Source organism: Sprattus sprattus, assembly GCF_963457725.1.
Source record: "Sprattus sprattus genome assembly, chromosome: 11".
Classification (NCBI taxonomy): Eukaryota; Metazoa; Chordata; class Actinopteri; order Clupeiformes; family Clupeidae; genus Sprattus; species Sprattus sprattus.
In genome coordinates, this window is record NC_137909.1 from 32,887,932 (window position 1) to 32,897,943 (window position 10,012).

The following is a 10,012-nucleotide window of genomic DNA, read 5'->3' on the forward strand; positions in this document are numbered from 1 at the left end:
TCACCACTGGGGTGCCCCAGGGGTCTGTAATGGGACCACTTCTCTTTGCCATCTACACCACCTCGCTGGGCCCCATCATCCGCTCGCATGGTTTTTCCTACCACTGTTATGCCGATGATACTCAACTGGTTCTGTCCTTCCCTCCTGAGGACAACACTGTTTCGGCACGGATCTCAGACTGTCTAGCTGATATATCCACATGGATGAAAAACCACCACCTTCAGCTGAACCTGGCCAAAACAGAACTGATGGTCTTCCCAGCCAAACAGTTCATCCACCACAACATCAACATCAAGACTGACTCTTTATCTCTGGCTCCATCCAAAACAGCAAGAAACCTCGGGGTCATTATTGACGACCAACTAACCTTCACAGCCCACATTGCCTCTGTCGTGAGGTCATGCCGCTTTGCGCTTTACAACATCCGCAAAATCAGGCCGTACCTAACCCAGTATGCCACCCAGCTCCTGGTGCAAACCTTGGTGGGTTCCCGCCTCGACTACTGCAACGCCCTCCTAACGGGCCTGCCGGCATGCGTGGTAAAACCACTACAGATGATCCAGAACGCAGCGGCGCGCCTGGTGTTCAACCAACCAAAGAGGGCACATGTCACCCCGCTACTCACTGAGCTCCACTGGCTGCCAGTAGCTGCTCGCATCAAATTCAAGTCACTTATGCTTGCCTACAAAGTGCTTACTGGGTCTGCTCCCACCTACCTAAATGCTCTTGTAAGGGCAAATGTCACACCCAGGACGCTGCGCTCATCCAGTGAGCGTCGTCTGGCACTGCCCCCAGTGCAAGCAAGGCAATCCAGAATATTCTCAGTTGTAGTTCCACGTTGGTGGAACGACCTGCCTAGCACTACCAGAGCAGGAGCGTCCCTCCCTACCTTTAAGAAACTCTTGAAGACCCAACTCTTCAAAGAGCACCTCTCTTCCTAAACTGGCACCTTGGCTCAACCTGCACTTAAGCAGCAACAGGCCCGCACTTCTTTTTTTATTCTTTCTATGTCGTTTTATAAGCAATATTTATTGTTACACCAGGTTTTTAATGCTCTTAGCTTGATTGTTCTCCCTTGTACGTCGCTTTGGACAAAAGCGTCTGCTAAATGACTAAATGTAAATGTAAATGTAAATGTAAAGGTATATAGGTAAAAGGTCTAGGTAAATATATTAGTTATAATACTGCCATGTGTATAAATTAGCACTTCTCTGTGTTTCCTTCTCTTAGGGCTTAATAGATTTAGCATTATAGTTAGTGGAGTTATTCGAATTCAGTCTCTGCCCTGGTGTTTTAAATGCTTTTAAAGTTACCTGGTAGGGCTTGGAAGTTATGCAGGTTTTTGGTACGGATTCTCTGTTAGCTCCAACATGATCAGTCTTTACATTTTTGACGAACTGCTGAGGTTTCTTCTGTGCCTCAGTTCTTTTGCTAGGTAAGGTTTGTAATGCTGCATGTGTGTGGAGTGTGTGGACAAGGCTTGTTTTGCTGGTGCGTAGAAGAGCTTTGTTAGCTTGTGAAGAGCAACCCGTGGCTTGGGATGCAGAGCCTTGAAGGTTTTGACGAGACTGCACTCTGTTAGGGACTACTCTAGCATGGGCAGATGATGGACGTTGCTGTTCTTTTGATGGCAGATGCTTGACCACTCTGCCCCTGAAAGGATCAGAGACGCGTGATGCGATTGATTCCATATTCCCAGGGCCTTTCAAACCAGAGGGAATACGAGTGCCAGTTTGGGCTGCGAGACCTTGAGTGGATGCCAATGGAGCTCTTTTGAAAGAAACAAATGCAGATCACTGCGGTGGACGTTTGGGTTTGGAGACGCTCTTGGCTGCTTGCCTCAGTCCATCAATGGTGTGATGAGAGTGTGTAGGCTCTCCAGGACTGTTTTGACACCACTGACTGGCTGATGTTTCGTGAGGCTGCAGATGGAGACATCAATGAGTATACAGACAGTGTTACCAGCTACATTCATCACTGCATTGATGAGGTGGTTCCCAAGAGGGCTGTCCGGTCTTTCCCTAATCAGAAGCCCTGGGTTGATACAGCGGTCCGGGCCAGCCTGAGAGCCAGGTCAGGCCTTTAACTCAGGGGATCCTGATCAGTACAGGAAGGCCAGATATGAACTCTTGAGGGCTATCAAATCTGCAAAAAGGACTTATAGGACCAGGGTGGAGTCCAGTTACCATGGCTCTGATCCCAGGCGCATGTGGAGTGGATTACAAGCCATCACAGACTACAAAGGGAGGGGTTGCAGTGACACTCAGTCCTCTGCATTACATCCAGACGAGCTGAATACCTTTTATGCTCGCTTTGAAAAGGCCAGTGACCCCCCCTGCAGTGGAGCTACCTGATGACCTAGACAGCGGCATGCCTACTCTGTCTGTAGCGGAGGTGAGGCAGTGCCTCAAAAAGGTCAACCCTCGCCTCTGTCATCATGAAGTGCTTCGAGCGGCTGGTCAAATCATTCATCTGCTCCTCACTGCCACCCACCCTGGACCCTATGCAGTTTGCATATCGATCCAAAAGGTCTACAGATGACGCCACCGCCCTCTCCCACCTGGAACAGGGGAACTCGTATGCGAGGATGCTGTTCATTGACTACAGTTCGGCATTCAACACCATCATCCCCTCCAGACTCGTCTCTAAGCTTGTGGACCTGGGACTAAACACCTCCCTCTGCAAATGGATCTACAGCTTCCTGACGGGGAGGCCACAGGTGGTGAGACTCTGTGACCGCACGTCAGCCACAATGATCACAAACACTGGCGCCCCCCAGGGCTGTGTGCTTAGCCCTCTCCTGTTCTCCTTGTTCACCCACGAATGTGCGGCAATGCACAGCTCCAACCTCATCGTGAAGTTTGCTGATGACACAACCATCCTAGGCCTCATCACTAACAATGATGAGTCAGCCTACAGAGAGGAGGTTGACACCCTAACAACTTGGTGTCAGGAAAATAACCTCTCTCTCAACATCAGTAAAACTAAGGAGATGATTGTGGACTTTAGGAGACGGCAGGGGGTGGAGCATACACCCCTTCACATCAACGGATCTGAAGTGGAAAAGGTCAGCTGCTTCAAGTTCCTCGGGGTCAACATCAGCAATGATCTCACCTGGTCTGGCCACACTGATAAGGTGGTCAAAGCTGCCCGGAAACGCCTCTTCTTCCTGAGGAGACTCAGGAAATTTGGCATGAATCCAGACATCCTCACCAACTTCTATAGATGCACTATAGAAAGCATGGTAGCATCTCAGTGTGGTTTGGGAGCTGCACAGCCATGGACCGTAAGGCCCTACGCAGTGTGGTCAGATCCGCTGAGTTTATCATCGGCAGGAAACTCCCTTCCCTTCAGGACATCTACCTCACAAGATGCCTCCGAAGAGCTGGCAGGATCCTAAAAGACTGTCACCACCCATCCTTCAGACTGCTCACCCTGCTGCCTTCTGGTAGAAGGTTCCGAAGTATCCGGTCTCGCACCCGCAGACTTGAGAACAGTTTCTACCCTAAGGCCATCAGACTCCTAAATGAACAATAATGCACTCTCATCACTTTACACTCGCCACTTAACTCTACACAGGCTCACTTTCACTGCTGTTTGCACTACATTTGCAATATTGCACCACCCACACACTTGAAGTGTCTTTGTTTCTGTGTTCAGGTTATTATGTGTATAATATGTTCAGTATAGCTAAACATATCATGTAGGTATGTTTATCTGTTTAGTATCTGTTTAGTATGTGTATTTATGTTTAGAATGTGTATTTATGTTTAGTATCTATATTGTATATTTATTGTTTATCTAGTAGGTCTACTACTCTGTCTTTACATATTTTTATCTAATGTTCAGTACTTATTGTTAAGTTATGTTATGTTATATCATGTTGGAGTACTTATATGTTTATATGTTTATACTGTATGTTATGTCTTGTTATGTTATGGTAGTGTGGTATGGTGTCCTGTCCTAAGAATTTCAGTGCCCAGTCCAACTCTGTTGTTCTGTGTATCTGACAATAAAAAGACTTGACTTCTGAGCGCGCGCTTTCTGCATGTCATTCTTCAGTGTTGAGAAATGCGGCATCTGTTTCTCCTTACACTTATCTACCTGTCAAACACACAGATTAAAATGAATGTGCTTAAACACACAGATTAAGGTTAATTTGCCATGCGTTTAAGCAGAGAAAAACAGGATGTGATTAAATCAGTCATGATGTCAATGCATTTTGAAATAGGCCTCAGAATTCTAACCAGGTCTTGTCAGCAATTTGGTAAAAAAGGACAAAGGGCCAGAAGCAATTCTTATCAGTGTCTGATAACAAAATAAATAGTTCACGCCCTGCTTTCAAAGCAGCGATTTCTCAGCAGTCATTAGTGTAACAGATAGCAAAAACTCAGATTGTTGATAACCACTCGGTTACATCAGCATACGGCGAGGTGTGCACTCAAGACTGATGAGAAATCGCTGCTTTAAAAGCAGGGCGTGAACTATAGGAGTTGCCCTGGAAACGTGGGCACAATGTTCCTATCATAGTGGTCAGACAAAACTTTTGCCTTTCCAAACAGCTCATCATCTCCTACAAGTTGAAGGGTACTGCGAGTTGAAGGGTCAATCGTAGCCTTATCCTGAACACTCCTCGCCACAAATCCAAATGAAGATAATAGTACGCCCTCCTCGCCGGAGTGTTTCCCATCCTGTGTTGTGTTGCATTGCGTGTTGAGTAAGTGAGAAGTAGGCTACCCCATGCCCATCAAACACAAAAGTGGCTGCAGGAAGCGGCACGAACGCAAAGAGCAGGATGAAAGGGTGGCACTATGCGTTTGACAAAATGAACAGGACTCTTTCCTGGCAACAACCGGTTTATCTTTAGAAATTATATGATCATCCAAACTTTAAAAGTTGAACAGATTCGAGGCTTCGGCCCACCACCTAGACGTGTTTCTGACTCTGCCACTTAAGCCAATTAAATGACAGCATTTTGTCTAGCAGGCTTGAGGGAATTGGAAAACGTGGAAATGTAATTTTCAATCTTCTGGCCGACTTACATAGTATTGATAATAATACCAATGAGTTTGCAAATATATTGTGCATATTTTGTTTTTCTCAAACTAACAAAATATCGGTGGGGACTTTTTTGTCTTTCTCAAAACTTTTGTCGTGACTAGTCCCTATCGACCCTATGCAAACCTACGCCCTTGATGGCATCATCTGTGGACCTGTTTGGCCTATAGGCACACTGGAGTGGGTCTAATGCAGAAGCAGGGAGGATGTAATGTGGTCTTTGACTAACCGCCTAAGACACTTCATCACACCAGATGAGAGAGCAACTGGGCGGTCATCATTGGGACAGCTCACTGATGGTTTATTGGAGACTGGGGTGATGGTGGCCCTCTTGAAACATGTGGGGATGACAGACAGGAGCAGGGAGAGATTAAAGATCTCTGCAAATACCTCTGCCAGTTCAGATGCACAAGCCTTGAGTGCGCAACCTGGAATGTTGTCCAGTCATCAGAATCAGAATCAGAATCAGAATCATGTTTATTGGCCAAGTACATTTTCATAAGGAATTTGTTGTGGTGTTTAGTTGCTCTCAATGTACTTTAACTGAAAATGTGCAGTATATCACAACAGTTTAGGATCAAATAAATAAATATGAAGTAATATAAATATAATAATAAATAATAATAATAATAATAATAATAATAATAAAGTCATGGAGTTTGAGAGCGCGACCTGGGGTGTTGTCCAGTCATGGAGCTTTATGTGCATTTACTCTCTTAAATGATTTGCAAACATCAGTCACAGATACTTGAGAAGGGCAGGAATCCTGCTCTAACACTACCTCTGACCTGGTGGGAGTCTCATGACGTGAATAGAAGGAGTTCAGCTCCTCAGCAGGAGAAACAGACACCTCCTCTGACCTGGTGGGAGTCTCATGACGTGAATAGAAGGAGTTCAGCTCCTCAGCAGGAGAAACAGACACCTCCTCTGACCTGGTGGGAGTCTCATGACGTGAATAGAAGGAGTTCAGCTCCTCAGCAGGAGAAACAGACACCTCCTCTGACCTGGTGGGAGTCTCATGACGTGAATAGAAGGAGTTCAGCTCCTCAGCAGGAGAAACAGACACCTCCTCTGACCTGGTGGGAGTCTCATGACGTGAATAGAAGGAGTTCAGCTCCTCAGCAGGAGAAACAGACACCTCCTCTGACCTGGTGGGAGTCTCATGACGTGAATAGAAGGAGTTCAGCTCCTCAGCAGGAGAAACAGACACCTCCTCTGACCTGGTGGGAGTCTCATGACGTGAATAGAAGGAGTTCAGCTCCTCAGCAGGAGAAACAGACACCTCCTCTGACCTGGTGGGAGTCTCATGACGTGAATAGAAGGAGTTCAGCTCCTCAGCAGGAGAAACAGACACCTCCTCTGCTCTGTTGCACCTCCCCTTGTAGTCTGTAATTGTTCTTAGTCCGCTCCACATATCCTTAGTGGTAGAGTCACTGTAGTATGTCTCCATTTTCTCCCTGAACAGTTTTTTTTTTTTGTCATCTTCCTCCTCTGCCAGGATTGTGTTGAAGACTTCGGGGCAGTCTATCACGGACACATGCCTGCCTCCGCCAGATTTACTTCAAAGGCACGGCATGGTGCACGGCATGGTGCACGGCATGGTGCACGGTGGCACCCTTTGTATTTAGAATTTCTTACACAAACTGCTCAAATAAATGTTAATGTATAAAAAAACTCTTAATTTCTCTTAAATGTTTCCATATAACATACATATTATTATTATTATTATTATATAACATACACAAACAGAACATAGCCCTAAAGTCACAGGTAAAAAAGACTAATTTCAGGATCACCACATTCACCCACTCCATGTTTGCAAGAGGCAAAAGCTTTACTCTTTCATAGAAACTTCACAAGACTCAAAACGATTCCCCTGATTTTTGGTCGATTAAAGGGTTCCATGGCAATGTTCCGAACGCCCATTATTCCAAAAACTCGGTATTCCGAATATATGCTAATTTGTCTACAGTAACCCAAGTTATGGTAGCCCTATACCCTGACAACACAAATCTCAATCCGACTGCCCGCTGTTCCATAATTGTGGGCACAACGTGAACCACTATAGCCCACATGCACATCCCAATAAATTGATTATACAATCATAAACAAATAAATGCATTTATTTCACAACTTTGAACTTTACATGTAAAGTATTGTAGAACAGCTTGGAGGGTTAACAGTGTTCTCCTGATCTGCACCTGACAGTACAATTAACCATATTCTTCATTACACTTCATTACTGATTTGAACAGGACCCAATGCGCACAACAATAATCAAAAACACAGACACTATATAATACAAATTAAACTGAAAAGACAAGTTGTGTTTGTGTGTGAGTGTGTGTGTGTGTGTGTGTGTGTGTGTGTGTGTGTGTGTGTGTGTGTGTGTGTGTGTGTGTTTGTGTGTGTTTGTGTTTGTGCTTGCATGTGTTAGTGTGTGTGTGTGTGTGTGTGTGTGTGTGTTTGTGTGTGTGTCTGTGTGAGTGTGTGTGTGTGTGTGTGTGTTTGTGTGTGTGTGTGTGTGTGTGTGTGTGTGAGTGTGAGTGTGTGTGTTTGTGTGTGTGTGTTTGCGTGTGTTTGTGTGTTTGCGTGTGTTTGTGTGTGTGTTTTGCGTGTGTTTGTGTGTGTGTTTGCATGTGTGTGCGTGTGTGTGTGTGTGTGTGTGTGTCTTCTGAGCTTGTGGCAAGGCAGTTCTTAACCAATTCTTTAGTATGGGGAGTGCGAGCATGTGAAAAGGAGAGGCCTCCTTTTTCAAAATATGTATTTACACTCAGTTGTCAGTTTTGTAGGAACACTGAGACAAAACTAATATTACACACCTAAAATAGATCTTAACTTCATGAAAGTCATAATATTCAGTGTTTGCTTAAAGTCATTTAGAGAGCTGCTGATTCATGATTGTGTTTATTTAAAGTCATTAAGAGAGCTGCTGATTCATGATTGTGTTTATTTAAAGTCATTTAGAGAGCTGCTGATTCATGATTGTGTTTATTTAAAGTCATTTAGAGAGCTGCTGATTCATGATTGTGTTTATTTAAAGTCATTTAGAGAGCTGCTGATTCATGATTGTGTTTATTTAAAGTCATTTAGAGAGCTGCTGATTCATGATTGTGTTTATTTAAAGTCATTTAGAGAGCTGCTGATTCATGATTGTGTTTATTTAAATGTATTTAGAGAGCTGCTGATTCAGCTGTGTGTTTATTTAAAGTCATTTAGAGAGCTGCTGATTCATGATTGTGTTGATTTAAAGTCATTTAGAGAGCTGCTGATTCAGGATTGTGTTGATTTAAAGTCATTTAGAGAGCTGCTGATTCAGGATTGTGTTTATTTAAAGTCATTTAAAGAGCTGCTGATTCATGATTGTGTTTATTTAAAGTCATTTAGAGAGCTGCTGATTAAGCTGTGTGTTTATTTAAAGTAATTTAGAGAGCTGTGAGTTTATGTTGGAGGCTACAGTTTGTGGGGCTGTTGAATTATATCGCGTTGTACTGACAACTATTTATTTTATTTTAGCCAAATGTTTGGCTCCATCTATTCTCACCTATGCTGTTGGAGCCATTTCTGCTGTTTGTGATTCATTTGTGATATCTACTGTATGTTGTTTGGTCATTTCTGGTATTATGAATATTGTTAGTATTGTGATCTAGGCTCTGCTGTGATGTTTGGTGTAGCCTGTGTCACCGGGTGCTTGGTGTTGGGCACGGATTCGGTGTCTAAGCTCCGCCTTTTTTGGTGCTTTACCTTTCGTACAGGTAACAGGTTGGGGGGTTTGAATCAGCTGGCGGGAGTAGAGGGACACCGTTTGTTTACCGTGGTCGTGGTGTTAACCCTACAGTAGTCATATAATAAATATAGTTACTTAAACCCTACAGTAGTCACATAATAAATATAGTTACTTTAACCCTACAGTAGTCATATAATAAATATAGTTACTTTAACCCTACAGTAGTCATATAATAAATATAGTTACTTTAACCCTACAGTAGTCATATAATAAATATAGTTACTTTAACCCTACAGTAGTCATATAATAAATATAGTTACTTTAACCCTACAGTAGTCATATAATAAATATAGTTACTTTAACCCTACAGTAGTCATATAATAAATATAGTTACTTTAACCCTACAGTAGTCATATAATAAATATAGTTACTTTAACCCTACAGTAGTCATAAAATAAATATAGTTACTTTAACCCTACAGTAGTCATATAATAAATATAGTTACTTTAACCCTACAGTAGTCATATAATAAATATAGTTACTTTAACCCACATGTTCTAAGCTTCTGTCTACCCTCGCCAAAGTCGGATGCTGCAATATATGCTCTGTGTCATAAGGGCTGACTGTCTCAGCCATGACCTAGCCATCAGAAATATCAGAGTAGTGTTGACCTAGCCATCAGAAATATCAGAGTAGTGTGTGAGTGAATATGATCTACAGCCAGAGTCCAGATGACACAATGACCCCATTCCCCATTTTGCACCAGACACATTTTAAAACATACTTGTCTCATTATATGGTATTAATAAAGAAAACAAGAAAGACATTTGATTGGGTGTCAATTGTTGGATGGATAGTCTCATTTAGATTTACTGACCTGGTACATAATATTGTGGTTGTCATATAAAACCAGTTATCAGAACATGTATGCAATAACAGAGGGACTAAACACTTGGGAGAGTGAGGTTATGCAACACAGAGCTCATCAAAACCTTTCACACACAATGTCTTATGTCTGCTGTGGTGATACTGCATGTGTTACAGCAGAGGTCTAGAGGTACAGATATTGTAATAGCTGGGGTCCAGAGATGGGGGAATGGCTTCAGTCTGTTGTTGTCCCCAAGATCAGAGATTCTCAGGCCCAGCTGTTAGATCCTAATGTGTGAGTGATGTGTTAAATGATGTGATGTGTGAGATGTATGTGCTAACAGCATCTAGATATGTCAG

General features: G+C 43.3%; 1 pseudogene across 1 annotated transcript; it reads right to left on the bottom strand.

Moving 5' to 3' along the window:
- Positions 1-1,172: 1,172 nt before the first annotated feature.
- On the bottom strand, positions 1,173-6,508 carry LOC308372483 (annotated as a pseudogene). Its single transcript has 3 exons — positions 5,840-6,508; positions 4,028-4,104; positions 1,173-1,839 (listed from the first exon to the last, which is right to left on the bottom strand). The product of its transcript is annotated as an uncharacterized misc_RNA (transcript).
- Positions 6,509-10,012: the final 3,504 nt, after the last annotated feature.